We start from the raw sequence: 15,338 nt of genomic DNA, 5'->3' as shown, positions 1-15,338 counted from the left end.
GCTTAAAACAATTTCTTTCTGATTCATGGGATGTAAAGCAGTCCCTCAATTTCTAGCATCTAAGATTCCTGGGGAGCCCAGTTTCCAATACTGCTGGTAATTCTTTTCTCAATAGGGGTGTTACTGAGAACAGCTTGCCAGGACACCTACAAGCAAAGATTAGGTTTATAAACAGGGTGTGTTTGAATTACCATTGGGTGTTTTTAGATGCACATAACCTGCTGGGTATACATTTTAAAACACCATCTCTAGATCTATCTTTAGCCCCTACTTTCAAGCTTGTGCTCATGAAAATAAGTGCATCCACATGGTTGTAATTTCAAGGGCAACCTTGACCTTACGAAACACACAATTCCAGTATGTTGGTAGATTTCTAACTGGTGGTGCTTAGGAAGCTTCACTGTATACAGGTGCTATAAATCTCATTTGCTCATTTCACAAATATTTAGTGGGCACCTACTGTGTGGCAGGCACTGTTCTAATCACTGGATTCAAGAAAGAAGGGGCCATAGAGTCCTATGCCTCTGTATCTGCATCTGGTCACAGAGCTGGTTTATAAACAGTCTGTGTATCTTTGTCCTGTGTGCCATTCTACAGAACAATAATCAAATGCTTTCAATGCTGAGCACAAGTGAAGAAGGCTCTGTTCCAAGAAGTTCAAGGAAGGGGGCAAAGGGTCAATAAATAAAGGAGAAAATGTTAGACCTCCGTAGTATGTATGTATGTATGTATGTATGTATGTATGTATGTATAATAAATAAATTCTGCTGTGTTCAGGAAAAGATTTAAGGCAGCTTACGAGGATGCATAAAACATAGCCAGATCGCATAATGATAAGAGGAGAGAGGAATGGGGCCAGAAATGAGAGTAACACAAAGATCAACATGATAAATTCCTGTATGCTCACAGCCACTAGTATAGTCGATGCTGTGGGGGCCCCACCCAGAGCCCCTCAACACTCATCTCTACACATCAAAGCATGCTCATTGCTACCTACACCTGTGGCTCTCTGAATAAGGGCTTTGCTCTGGCTTCTGGGATAGCCCAGAAATCACAGCGAGTTCGTGTTCCTAGAAACAGCCCCATGCAGTGGGGGAGAGGAGCTGGTAGATGAATATTCCAGCTTTTTCTCCCAACACTGAGATCACATGAGGCATGTTCTCCACAGTTTACCAGGGCTCCCAGGGGCACCGAGCTCCAATCCAGACTCCAACCAAATATAAACCTTGGGTTTTTTTGTTTTTATTTATTTATTTATATTTTAAATAGGCTCCATGCCCAACGTGGGGCTCAAATTCATGACCCTGAGCTCAAGAGTCATATGCTCTACCGACTAAGCCAGCACCCCGCCCCCACCCCTACTTTTTAAAAATTTTAAACCATGTTTTGAGTCAAACTTGTCTGACTGAATTTTTCTTTCTTTTTGATGAGTTATCTCCTGGGAGGTCCCTAGGTCCCTTGTGCAAACAGGATCCGTGTAAAATATACAAGGTTTCTTGGTGTATGAGATTATTAACTAAAATACTGTTGAATATTAGAGGACATCTACCAAAATCAATCTGTTCTTAGGTTTGCCCTGGCATTAAAGAACAGAGCTATTCACTGAATCTACTACTGGATCCTCTGTATGAAAAACGCATCTAGTTACTCTTGTGCTCTAAAACCATCAGTGGCTCCCCATTACCCTTAAAATAAAATTCAGATTTCTTAATATGGCCTACTGGCCCCTGTTTGCCAACCCCTTCTGTTCTCCCTTTCCCTTTTGCTCATCTCATCCAGGCTTTCCTTTCCTGTTCCTCAAATGCATCAAACTCCTCCCCATCTCAAAGTCTTTTCCTCTGTTGTACCTTCTGCCTGAAGTGTTCTTCCCATGGCTCTTCTGTATGGCTAACACCTTTTTCCTCAACTGTCATCTTCTCAGAGAGATTGCCCAGCTCCCTTAGGTAAAATAGAAGACTCCCCCTCAACTTCTCATCATTTGATACAATTACTTTTTATCAAATCAATATTTTTTTTCACAGAACTTATCAGAATCTATGATCTCATTCACTTGTTTTCTGTCTCCATTTCCTGGAATATAAGTTCCATGAGGGCATTTTTCTTTACACTGAAATTCCCAGTATCTACCATAGTGCATAGCAGACAATATCCAGCCAATATACTGTTGGTGAATGAATGTGTGTGAGAAAGTCCTTATCATTCTGTTCTCAAGAGCAGAAAGGCATATATTTTTTATTTATCCAAAACCAATAGTATATCATTAAAGTATGGGTTAAAAAGCAGGGAAGCCAGTTCATATCCCTTATATTTCCTTATTGAAAACACTTTAATGGTTGTCTTATAAGACCTTTCCTACTAATTCTGTCTCTCTTTGAGCATCAGTAGCTAGCAAAAAAGGGGGAAAGCTTCATCAAACTCCTGCAACTTCATTCATAAACGATTTATGGCCCAGGCTAGAGTCAAAGGAAAGGTCAGTAAAATTGGCAAGCAAATTATTCCTAACCAGTCTTTTTCACATGGCAGCAAAAAACTACATGAGTTCATAGCAGGTGCTCAAAATAACTGTTTTGAATTAGTGTCTAGCTTGAGTTAGATCTTTGATCAGACCAGCACCATCCAACAGAATTATAATGTGAGCCACATGCATAACTTAAAAATGTCTAGTAGCTACAATGTAAAAAGGAAAACGAAAAGAGTTGAAATCAATTTTAGTAATACATTTCATTAAGCCCAATATATCCAAAATATTGTTTCAACATGCAATCAATATATTTAAAAGAAATATTTTACATTTTTTTATACCAAGTCTTTGAAATCTGGTGTACGTATAATTTTACACTTACGGCACATCTCGATTGGGATGATAAATCTGAATTGGAAATAATTGCCCTGCATTTAAATTTCAAAAATTTATAGTGGAAAAAGTAGATTCATGTACCCAAGCAATTCCAAACATACTTTAAAATTTTGCAATAATAGAACTGAGTATCAGTCTTTAAATTTAAAATGGGAATTAATTACATTACGCTAAGTAAAAGAAGCCCGAAACATAAGGTCACATAATGTATGATTCTATTTATATGAAATGTCCAGAATAGGTAAATCCATAGGGATGGAACAAAGCTCAGTTGGATGCGTGTCCGGCTCTTGATTTCAGCTCAGGTCACGATCACAGGATTGTGGGATCGAGCCCTGTGTCAGGCTCCCAGCCTGCTTAGGATTCTCTCTCTCTCCCTGCCCCATCCCCACTCACATTCACTCTCTCTCTCTCTGTCTCAAATAAAAGATACACACACACACACACACACACACACACACACATATATATATAATCTTAAATAAATAAACAAATAAATAAAATGGTTAATTTATGCTATATGAATTTTGCCATGGTTAAAAATTCAAGTAAAATTACAACTTGAGTTCTCCATCACCCCAGCCTCAAATCTAAGTGCTCAACAGCACCAGACTATGACATTGTACAACACAGGACCAGACTACTTATTCCTGTGCAGAGGCTGTGGCTTTTTCAAACATTTATTTCTGTTTTTACAGGACCTGGCTTCCCAGCACTCACAGAAAGCTTTCAAGGTGAAGTGTCCCAGTTTATTTAAGCACCACCTGGCAGCCGCTGAAGTGTCACGTTTCTATTTCACAAGAGGTAGCCATGAATCTGATTGCTACTGTTTCACATGATTAGCACGTTTTGGGTGACAGATTGTTAGGTTCGCCACACTTCTGAGCATGTCGTGATTCTTTCATAGTTATTCTGAAGGGCGTGAGGCATCCAGAAGTTTGCGGTCTGTGCTTCAAGAACTGACTTACAATGATTCCCAGCAAACCTCTCCTCCAGGGAGTTGGAGAGGCACAGGCAAGGAATGAGCTTTCACAGAGCAGGCATGTGCTGGTGGAAACACATACTAAAAGAATAGTTTAAATGATTAGGTGTATGGGGCCCCTGGGTGGCTCAGTTGGTTGAGCGTCCGACTTCAGCTCAGGTCATGGCCTCACAGTTCGTGGGTTCGAGCCCCACATCAGGCGTGCTATTAGCATGGAGCCTGGAGCCTGCTTTGGATTCTGTGTCTCCCTCTCTCTCTGCCCCTCCCCCACTCATTCTCTCTCTTTCTCTCTCTCTCCCTCTCTCTCAAAAATAAATAAACATTAAAACAAAAAAAAGAAAGAAACCCCAAGGTTATAAGGGGCACCTGGGTGGCTCAGTCAGTTAAGTGTCTGACCTCAGCTCAGGTCATGATCTCACCTTTCATGAGTTTGAGCCCTGCATCAGGTTCTCTGCTGTCAACACAGAACCCACTTCGGATCCTCTGTCTCCCTCTCTCTTTGCCCCTTCCCTGCTTGCTCTTTCTCTCAAAAATAAATAAACATTTTAAAAAAAGAAACCCCAAGGATAATTCATAGGGCTCTGAAGGATCTGATGAGCTCACCTACTCCATCCCAGATGAATGCAACTTGCTGGTTTCTTTCAACTCTCCAGAGATAAAGATCCACAACTACTCTTGTTTGCTCATTGCACTGAAATGTACCTCTCGGGTATCAAGAAGTGTTTTTCTAAGTCTTCCTTATCAAAACCTCTCTTATTAGTTTATCTTTTAAACCTCTGAGCTAAGTCTGATATCATTCCATGATAACTGTCCCCTGAATATCAGGACACTTGACCTGGAAATACCTCTTCAGCATTTTCTCACTTTTGATGCTTCTCTATGCCAATATAATTACTCAGTTTGTAGACTACCTGGACCTCTCTCTCTCTCTCTCTCTTTCTCTCTTGTATTTCTTGCTGCCCACTGTCTTTTTTATTTTCCTCTTTCATTAGAATAGAGAGGAGAGTAAATACAATTTCCACCTGCTGATTTTTTCTTGACCAGTCCAATAGTGGAAATGTGTTCAAATTTTATCTAATGTTGGAGTGATAGCTATTGCCATAAATCTATACCTCTCTTATTTATTTATGACACAAGCCCGGGTAGTTTCTTTGAAAACAACAACAGCAATAAAATGTAAACCATGGTGGCACATTCAATCCTGTTGCTGACAAAAGTGATGGCTTTTATAGATGCCTCGGCAGAAATGACAAATATTCCCCAAAGAGTAGTTGTTTTTTATACCTTTTTCAAGGTGAAATTTGGCTGTATGCAATGTTTTGTTTGTAAATTTTGATCCCAAGTAATAGAAATGTCCTATGGCTAGCAGAAACCAAACAAAAAGAAAGGGAGAGGCAGAGGAGGAAGTAAACGAAGGGATGCTGGAGGTATTTTGTGGCATGAAAGGAAAACAGAAATAACTAAAATTTAGAAAAGGAAGAAACCAGGGTGAGTTTTGTGAATTTAGTAGCAGCTCATGACCTTTTCTTTCCAGAACACTGACATTAACATCACTTTATTCCAGGTCTCTTCTGAATAAATTCCTTTCTATTTCCAAATCCAGATTCCTGGGAGAGAGCCCAGTGTGGGTCATGTGACCTCTAGCGATGGCCACTGAAGCAGAGTCATGCAATGTCTTGTGTAAGAGGGGAGGTTCCCAGGAAAGAGGGATCCAGTTTCAGCCAGTAGCATTTTTCTTATTCTCAGGAGAACTTGGTACGAGAGAGAGAGAGAGAGAGAGAGAGAGAGAGAGAGAGAGAGAGAGAGATGAAACTAATGGGTAAGAGGAGAGCCCATGGTTTGCCCAAATGAGAGAATACACATAAGGCAAGTTGTGTTTTCCAAAGATGACACCTTGATTTTCACTCAGTGAGACCCATCCATGTTGGACTTCTGACTCAAAGAACCGTAAGAAAATTAATTTGTGTTGTTCCAAGCCACAACGTTGGTGATGATTTGTCAGCAGCAATAAGAAACTAATACACAGTCTCCACTGCTGTAGTTCGTCCTAAGGCCATCCTTCACTTATCATCTCCCTCCTTCACTACCCATCAAGATTATGTTCATCTTCAGCTAGTATTTTGGTTGGCCTAGGTGACTTGCCTGGTGGGTTGCCCATTCAACCCCAAGAGGTGTGAATGCTTAGGTGCCTTTGACAGGTTGCTATTACTGTAACTGTCCATGAACTGTCATCCCAAGCATGGAAGTATCAAATGATGCACTAGTGAATCCTCTTGGTTCCAGACAGGCTCTATCCTGCACCCATTAAGCAGCAGCAACCCTGATTCCCCATGGCAATCAGAACTGATTAACCTAGGCAATGGGGCAACTCCCTTCTCCGCCTATTGGTTCAATGACATGAAGAACCCAAAATGACTATGTAGAGTCACAACGGGCAATTCAATGGAATCCATACTGTGTCCCCTGGCCTAAGTGCTCCTCAAGAAATTAGAAACTCTTGGGGCGCTTGGGTGGCTCAGTTGGTTGAGTGACCAACTTCTGCTCAGGTCATGATCTCGTGGTTCGTGGGTTTGAGCCCTGTATCAGGCTCTGTGCTGACAGCTCAGAGCCTGGAGTCTGCTTCAGGTTCTGTGTCTCCCTCTCTCTCTGCCCTTCCCCCATTCACACTCTGTGTGTGTGTGTCTCTCTCTCTCAAAAATAAATAAACATTTACAAATTTACAAAAAATGAAATTAGAAACTCTTACCCTACAGAGCACAAGTTCATAGGGAATGAGAAGCACAGAATCTGCAAGAATTGGATGTAATTGTGAGAAAGGCTGCTCCTTGATCTCCAGCCCTCATATACTAGCTACACAGACATAGTACCTCACCCTGATATATTGCTTATTGGTTCAAAGTGTAAACCACATCTTTCAAGATAGCACCCAGCCCTTTGAGGTATAGTAACTGGGCCTTCAACAGGTGTTTTAAAATGTAGACTTTATTATTATTCAGGTATAGGGAGGCCAAGAGATCAGGAGATGATTGCCATTGAAAATAGAGTTTGTGGGGCGCCTGGGTGGCGCAGTCGGTTAAGCGTCCGACTTCAGCCAGGTCACGATCTCGCAGTCCGTGAGTTCGAGCCCCGCGTCAGGCTCTGGGCTGATGGCTCAGAGCCTGGAGCCTGCTTCGGATTCTGTGTCTCCCTCTCTCTCTGCTCCTCCCCCGTTCATGCTCTGTCTCTCTCTGTCCCAAAAATAAATAAACGTTGAAAAAAAAAATTAAAAAAAAAAAAAAAAGAAAATAGAGTTTGTTACTCACAGTGCCCTAGAGGAGGGGACACTCCATGCCAAGCAGAGTCACACAGGGAACAATAGGTCGGTCAGGAGACACGGAGAGCTGGGGCAGTGGTTGGCAGGAATGTGGACAAGAGCCTTCATTGTGGTTTCCACAAGAAGGAACATGTGAGGCAGGGTAAGTAGGTTTAGGGTTGGCTAATTTGAATAATTTCAATAGGCTCTGGGGTGTAGGGGCTGTCTCTAGGTATACATTACCTAGCCCTGAAATAGGGCAGGTAAATAGTGGCCCAGAGTATGAGAGCCCAAAAAAGAGGCACATGGGCTCTGGATTGGTTGGTGTATGAACGGCCTGCTCACAAGAAAGTCATATACTGTCTTCAAGAATTGGCTAGCCCTAGGAAGGGCAGTCTTTCCAGGGTAAGCAAGGCCCCAGATGTCAAAACATCAGAAACACATAGTTAATACAGTAGGTCATTCCATCATTCTATCAGACCAGCCATTGATGGGTGATAGAGCACTTGGTAAGGGCAGTAAAGCCCATGGTCACATGCCCATTATCATACTTCCTTTGCTGTAAAATGGGTCCCTTGATACCCAAGGTTGCATAGGATATTATTGCCATTACCTTCCATCTGCAGGCCACCAGATGGTGATACTAGCAGAGGCACTTGGAAAGAGAGGCAAACTCATATCTGAAGCACACAATAGCTTAAAAGGATGAAGTTCTAACTTCTCCAAAGTGGAGGGATCAGATTGAGATCTTGGACCTGTCAGCTGGTGGCTATGGCTGATTTCCCATGAAGATTGATGCCATATTGATCTCTACTGGTAGCCATTGGATATTTGGCAATGGCATTGCTAGAGATCCTTGGGGGGTCCATGGTGTTATTGGGCCCGGACATCATCTCCATCCCTGCTGCCATGGTCACCTTGTATATGAGCCATTGTACAGGCTCTGAGGGCATTGGACAATCAGTCCCAATGAAGACAGAATTTCTTTCTTTCTTTTTTGTTTTTTTGTCTGTATAACCAGCATAATGATGCCTTTTACATGGTAGTTATTAAATATTATTAAGTTTGACTTATTCAACAAACATTTTTAAAAATATTTATTTATTTATATATAGAGAGAGAAAGCACAGGTGGGAGAGGAGCAGAGAGAGAAGGAGACACAGAATCCGAAGCAGGCTCTAGGCTCTGAGCCATCAGCACAGAGCCCGACGCAGGGCCCGAACCCATGAACCACGAGATCATGACCTGAGCCAAAGTCAGACACTTAACTGACTGAGCCACCCAGGCACCCCTATTCAACAAACATTTAATGAGGACCTACAGTTTGGTAGAAAATGAGAGAGGAGCGCTGGAGTGGCTCGGTTGGTTGAGCATCGGACTCTTGGTTTCGGCTCAGGTTGTTATTCCAGGGTCATGGTTTTGAGCCCTGTGTCAGGCTCCACACTAAGCATGGAGCCTGCTTAAGATTCTCTCTCTCTCTCTCTCTCTCTCTCTCTCTCTCTCTCTCTCCCTCTTCCCCTCTCCCCCACTTGCACTTTCTCTCTCTCTCTCTCTCCAAAGTAAGTAAAATGAAAAAAAATTAATAAAAAAAAGAAAGTGAGATAGTTAATATCAGCTAAAAATATCTGGAAACAAACACTGAGAGGAGTTTTGGGCAGGGCCGGGTGGGGGGCATGGAGTGGGCAAGATATTTAAAGATGTGAAAAGGCAGAAGTCAGTTTGCAATACAGCCTAACAGTGCCTTGGTCAACCTATGTCTTAGTCCATCTGGTCTGCTATAACAAATTACATAGACTTGGTGGCTTATAAATGAAAGAAATGTATCCCTCACAATTCTGGAGGCTGGGAAGTGCAAGATCAAGGCGTTGGCAGATCCCATGTCTGGTGAGAGCCCTGGTTCATAGACAGCTATTTTCTTGCTGTAACCCCACATAGCAGAAGGGAGAAGGGAGTTCTCTGGGATCTCTTCTGTAAGGGCACTAATCACATCCCGAAGGTTCTACCTCCAAACACCACATTGGGGATTAAGTTTCAACATATGAATTTTGCAGGGATGCAAACATTGTGTCAACCTGGCAGGAGGCTCTTAGGACAAAATAGCTATCCCTTTATATGCCCTCATTTCTTTAGCCCAGATGCAGGCTGCTCTGGAAAAAACAGGATCTTAGGTGAGGCCAACTCTGAAGGAGTTGACAGCTGGAAGCCGTCTGCTGACCACACTCCTCACAATCGGGCAGCAAGCCCTTCTTTGAGGAGGCATTGTCATGGCACATTTCTGTGCCTACCAGAGTCCACCTCTTGCTCTGCTTGGACCCCCGTCTCCATGTGCTCTCAGGAACCAGCTCCTCCATGGCTCCAGTGGGCCTCTCCTCCTAAGGGAGAACTCAGAGGCGGGGATTAGCTGGATGAGCCACAGCTCCCACCAGTGCAATTGATCTCAAGGATGCAACTAATACTTCTCCTCCTCCTCCTCCTCCTTCTCCATCACCTCTTCAGGGTTCACCTCAGCCTCAGCTACCACCTCTGGTGGCTTTGATGTCTTAGCATGTGATATGATTCAGACTCTCATCACTAGAGCTTAGCACACAGGATGTTTGTTAGAGAAAGCTCTCTGTATGAACACCCAGCGAGGGGGCGGTGGAGAGGGGAGTGAAGGAAGCAAGATTAGACAGAAGGAGACATTGTGGTACAGTCACACAATGAGATTTCAGCTGATCCCATAGGGAGGTTGAGCCAACCTTCAGAGCTGTCCCCAACTGTGGCAAGAAGACCAGGACTTTTTCACCCATGCATGGATGGCTCATTGGATGCTGGCTGCACTGGGGTAGTGGGTGTGATGCTGAGTGGCATGGCTTTCTTCAGCAGAGGGAAATTCCCACAAAGGGCTGATAGCTGAGGGGCGCCTGGGTGGCGCAGTCGGTTGAGCGTCCGACTTCAGCTCAGGTCACGATCTCGCGGTCCGTGAGTTCGAGCCCCGCGTTGGGCTCTGGGCTGATGGCTCAGAGCCTGGAGCCTGTTTCCGATTCTGTGTCTCCCTCTCTCTCTGCCCCTCCCCCGTTCATGCTCTGTCTCTCTCTGTCCCAAAAATAAATAAACGTTGAAAAAAATTAAAAAAAATAAAAGGGCTGATAGCTGAGGGCTAGTAACTGGGATGTGCCAACCAGCAGCATTCCAGAAGCTGGGGCAGGTGTCCCCCAGTCCTGAAGGGGGATGGGGTGGCGCCAACCACGATAGCCATGTCTGTGTCCAGTAACCAATGCTTGTCTCTCCCTGTCACAGTCTCAAACTTGCCATCAGAGCTATTTCTCACTGACTCCTTTTCCCAGGGTTTTTCTTTTCATCACAGTAAAGTACATGTAATATAAAACTTACCACCTTAACCATTAAAAAATTTTTTTTAATGTTTATTTTTATTTTTGACAGAGAGAGACAGACACAGAGAGAGAGACAGAGTGTTATTAGGGGAGGGACAGAGAGAGAGGGAGACACAGAATCCGAAGCAGGCTCCAGGCTCTGAGCTGTCAGCACAGAGCCCGACGCAGCACTTGAACCCACGAATCACGAGATCATGACCTGAGCCAAAGTCAGACGCTTAACCGACTGAACCACCTAGGTGCCCCCATCTTAACCATTTTTAAGTGTACAGTTAATATGTGGGCATATTCACAATGTTGTGCATCAGATCTCCAAAACGTTTTCATCTTGCAAGACAAACTCTACAGCCAGTCATTAAATGACTCCCCCTTTTACACTCTCCCCAGATCCTGGCAATCACCATTTGACTTTTTGTCTCTAAGAGTTTGACCACTGTAGGTACCTCATGTAAGTGGACTCTTAACAGTAGTTGTCTTTTTGAGACTGGCTTATTTCAACTTAGCATAATGTCATCAAGTTTCATCCATCTGTAGAATATGTCAAAATCCCTTTTTTAAAAAAAATTTATTTATTTATTTATTTATTTATTTATTTTGAGAGAGACAGTGAGTAGGGGAGGTGCAGAGAGAGAGGGAGAGAGAGAGAATCCCAAGCAGACTCCACACCATCAGCACAGAGCCTGAGATGGGGCTTGAACCCACAAATCGTGAGATCATGACCTGAGCCGAGACCAAGAGTAGGGCCTTTAACGGAGTGAGCCACCCAGGTGCCCCTCCCTTCCTTTGTAAGGCTGAATAATACTCCATTGTGTGACTAGCCCACATTTTGTTTATTCATTCATCCATCAATAGATACTTGGGTTGCTTGGCCTTTGGCCATTGTGAATCCTGCTTCTCTGAGCATGAATATATGACTATCTCTTTAAGACTCTGCTTTCAATTCTTTTGGATACAAAGCCAGATCTAAGATGTTTTTGTCTAAAACAGGTTTTTTTCTCGTTAGCTTAATTCCTTCTAGGCCTAGAAAGAGGCGAGAAGTAACTACCTACTGTCTTCTCAGGGAGACAAATCTTATAGATCAGAACACTCTGGTAGGATCAAGTTGATGGATATCAAACCTGGCTCATGATTAATTATGAGCCAGTATATGCCATGCAACAGTTTCTGCTTTTTCTACCAAAGGGAAAGAAACCATCTGTTAAGGAAATTTCCCACACACTGCTTGAACTGCTTCACCTTTTGTTATCCCAACTGCCAAGGTTAGTTAATCACAAACAGGACTTTGAGAAATAGTTTCTATGATGAAAGAAATTCAAGCACTCAGGGGGCCAGCTCATTACTGTGCTGAAGCCGATAGAGTATTTTTGTGATGATAAGGGGAAAGCTGGGGGCTGACATGGGAGAGGTAGACACAAGGAGGGGAGGTTAGGTGGAGTTAGGAAAAAATTTTGCTAAGAATGTAATAGTACATCATTTTGTGGGCCTAATTGTAGTAGGCTAACACGATACTGGTTTCCTCTGCCATCCAAAAGTAGAGCCAAATTGGTGTAAAGCAAAGAAGTGATGACCGTTTCATAAAAGCAAAAATCCTCTTTAGATTTTATTTTGATTAAAATAGGTACTGGGACACGTGGGTGGCTCTGACGGTTAAGCGTCCAGCTTCAGCTCAGGTCATGATCTCGCAATTTATGGGTTCGATCCCCACATTGGGCTCTGTGCTGACGGCTCAGAGCCTGGAGCCTGCTTCAGATTCTGTGTCTCCCTCTCTCTGCCCCTCCCCAACTTGCACTCTCTCTCTCTCTCTCTCAAAAGTGAATAAACATTAAAAAAATTTTAAATAGGTACTAATGGGGGCGCCTGGGTGGCTCGGTTGAGCATCCAACTGTGGATTTCAGCTCAGGTCGTGATCCCAGGGGTCATGGGCTCAAACACTGCATCAGGCTCTGCACTGAGCAAGAAGCCTGCTTGGGATTCTCTCTCCCTCTCCCTCTGCCCCTCCCCCACTCATGCACACATGTGTGTTCTCTCTAAAAAATAAATTAAAACAATTTTTAAATAAAAAATAAGTACTAACGTTCAGTCTTTCATAAAGTGAAGTGGCATAAAGCAAACGTTCAGAGAGCAGGGGAAACCTGTTCTTGAGATGTCAAACAACAAGAATGAAAAAGTGCATTCCTTATGAATTTTTAAAAGCAACTCAGGCTTCTGGTCTAGAACCTATAAATTTGGAAGAACACATACACTTCAGGGTTTATTTCTTCTGTTTCTATTAAAGTTAAATCCAATCTGCATGACTCAAACCAAAAGTTAAAAGCGGCAGCAGATGTCTTTTGAGCTTTTCTTCATCCCAGGTAGCCAGATGAAACAGGAAAGTGATAAAAGTAAACTTAAAATTCAGAATTCATTTTCTTAAGGAAATTCTCAGCTCTAAAACTCACCCACACAGAACTGTGTGCAAGTGGATAATTGATACTGAATATATTAATAGTGGAATCATAAGCATGCTTCCTAAAAATAAGCAGAACTGTACCACAGTGATCGGGAAGCAGCCTTCAAAAATAAATAACAGAAAGAACTTTCTACCATAGACCACGCATTTTTAATGTTCATTTGAAATAACATTAGATAAACTATGCTAGACACTCCCAAGAGTATGTTCTGAAAATATCGATCAACCCTAAAGATCATGTTCAATGTTTAGGAAGCTGTAGAATAACTGAAGTTGGTAACTTTACCCCCTTGGAACACTTTTTTTTTTTATGTTTATTTATTTTTGAGAGAGACAGAGACAGAGACAGAGACAGAGCGTGAGTGGGGCAGGGTCAGAGAGAGAGAGGGAGACATAGAATCCGAAGCAGGCTCCAGGCTCTGAACCATCAGCACAGAGCCCGACGCGGGGCCCGAACCCACTGACTGCGAGATCATGACCTGAGCCGAAGTCAGTTGCTCAACCCACTGAGCCATCCAGGCACCCCTGAAACACTCATTTTTATGAGAGCAATTAAAATTTTTTTTCCAGGGGCGCCTGGGTGGCGCAGTCGGTTAAGCGTCCGACTTCAGCCAGGTCACGATCTCGCGGTCCGGGAGTTCGAGCCCCGTGTCGGGCTCTGGGCTGATGGCTCAGAGCCTGGAGCCTGTTTCCGATTCTGTGTCTCCCTCTCTCTCTGCCCCTCCCCCGTTCATGCTCTGTCTCGCTCTGTCCCAAAAATAAATAAACGTTGAAAAAAAAATATTTAAAATTTTTTTTCCAATGTTTATTCACTTTTGAGGGACAGAGCACGAACGAGAGAGGGGCAGAGAGAGAGGGAGACACAGAATCTAAAGCAGGCTCCAGGCTCTGAGCTGTTAGCACAGAACCTGACGTGGGGCTGGAACTCATGAACCGCAAGATCATGACCTGAGCCAAAGTTGGCGCTCAACTGACTGAGCCACCCAGGCGCCCTATGAGAGCAGTTTTAAGTGATATTGTATATGTTTTCAGTTTGGTGCAATGATTCTCTATCTTAAATGATGTCTCTGATGTTCGTTTCATTGAAAACAAATTGGCAGAAAATGATGTGAAAATGTTGGGATTCAAAGCAAACAGTCAAGAAATAATTCTTGAGACTTCTTCAATGCAAAAAGGTGGGGTTTTTTGTTTTTTGTTTTTTGTTTATTAAAGCCCAGGGACAGGACCCGTGGGCAGAAAGAGCTGCACTAGGGTTGTGACATGTGACTGATTATATACTTTCAAGTTGGGAGAGGGGTTGGGATAGCATAAGTCTCTAAGGAATTTTGGAAACAAGGTTTCTAGGACCTTGAGGAGGCTAGCTATTATTAGGAAAGGGTTATTTATTACTGTCTAATAAAACCTTATTCATGAATGAGACCCTTCAGAGGTACATCAGTGGGCCATATGCTTGGAGGATGATTGCTAACATGTATTTCAGGAGGTAGAGATAAAAGAAGTCTCTAAAAGAATTTCTTTATGTTAGAGTAGACTTACAGGATCCTGGACATTGGGATAATGTTAAGCTAAGATTGCCTTTGCCATCGAGGCAGCTGAGTTCCTAGAGGAAGTTCACTACAAGTCAAGGACTTGTCAATGGGCTACAAGTAGCAAAGAAATTTAATTTTTTCTTTTGCCTTTGCTTCCCACATCAGAAAACAATACAAAACAAACAAAAACCCAGGGCACCTCTGACTTTCTCCATAGTTCTCCCTTTAATTGGTCAAAACAGGGACAAATGTAAAACTTCCTTTCCTTTGTTCCCTTTGGCAAAGACAAGATCATCTATAATTTTCAAAAGAAGCTTCACTAGTAAACACAGGAAGTACCAAAAACAAGAAAAGAAAAAAGCCAAGTTGGAAAATATAGGTTTCCAAGTTTCTGATTCTATAAAAGCTTGCTAGCTGACTGAGACAGCTGGTTCTGATCTGACATCCTGCTCAAACAATTTCCTCTTTATTTCTCTGTTCTTTCTCCTCTGGCTCCTATATTTGCACCCACCCAGAAGAAGGTTCCACTCACTCAAAATTTCAAGGGAAAAGTTAATGGAAGATAAGTGAGGTTACTGATATGAACTTTTGTGAACAATGAACTTTTCTCTCTTCTCCAGGTGGCTTCAACTAGAAAGGCTTCCCCAGCCCTAGGAAATGGTCTGGGCCTAATTTCTTAGAGTAACAGTTTGTGTTCATATCTAATTTGGAATACCTATTACACAAGAATCTACTGAGCTTTCACAACCCAATTGAAGTCCTAGAGACTTAATCTTAGCTTTAAAGTCGAATTCTACGGGTGCCTGCATGGCTCATTCAGTTAAGCGTCCAACTCTTGATTTCAGCTCAGGTCAT

Source organism: Herpailurus yagouaroundi, unplaced genomic scaffold, assembly GCF_014898765.1.
Source record: "Herpailurus yagouaroundi ecotype Mexico unplaced genomic scaffold, PumYag 191, whole genome shotgun sequence".
Taxonomy (NCBI): Eukaryota; Metazoa; Chordata; class Mammalia; order Carnivora; family Felidae; genus Herpailurus; species Herpailurus yagouaroundi.
Note: the sequence above shows the minus strand (reverse complement) of the source record.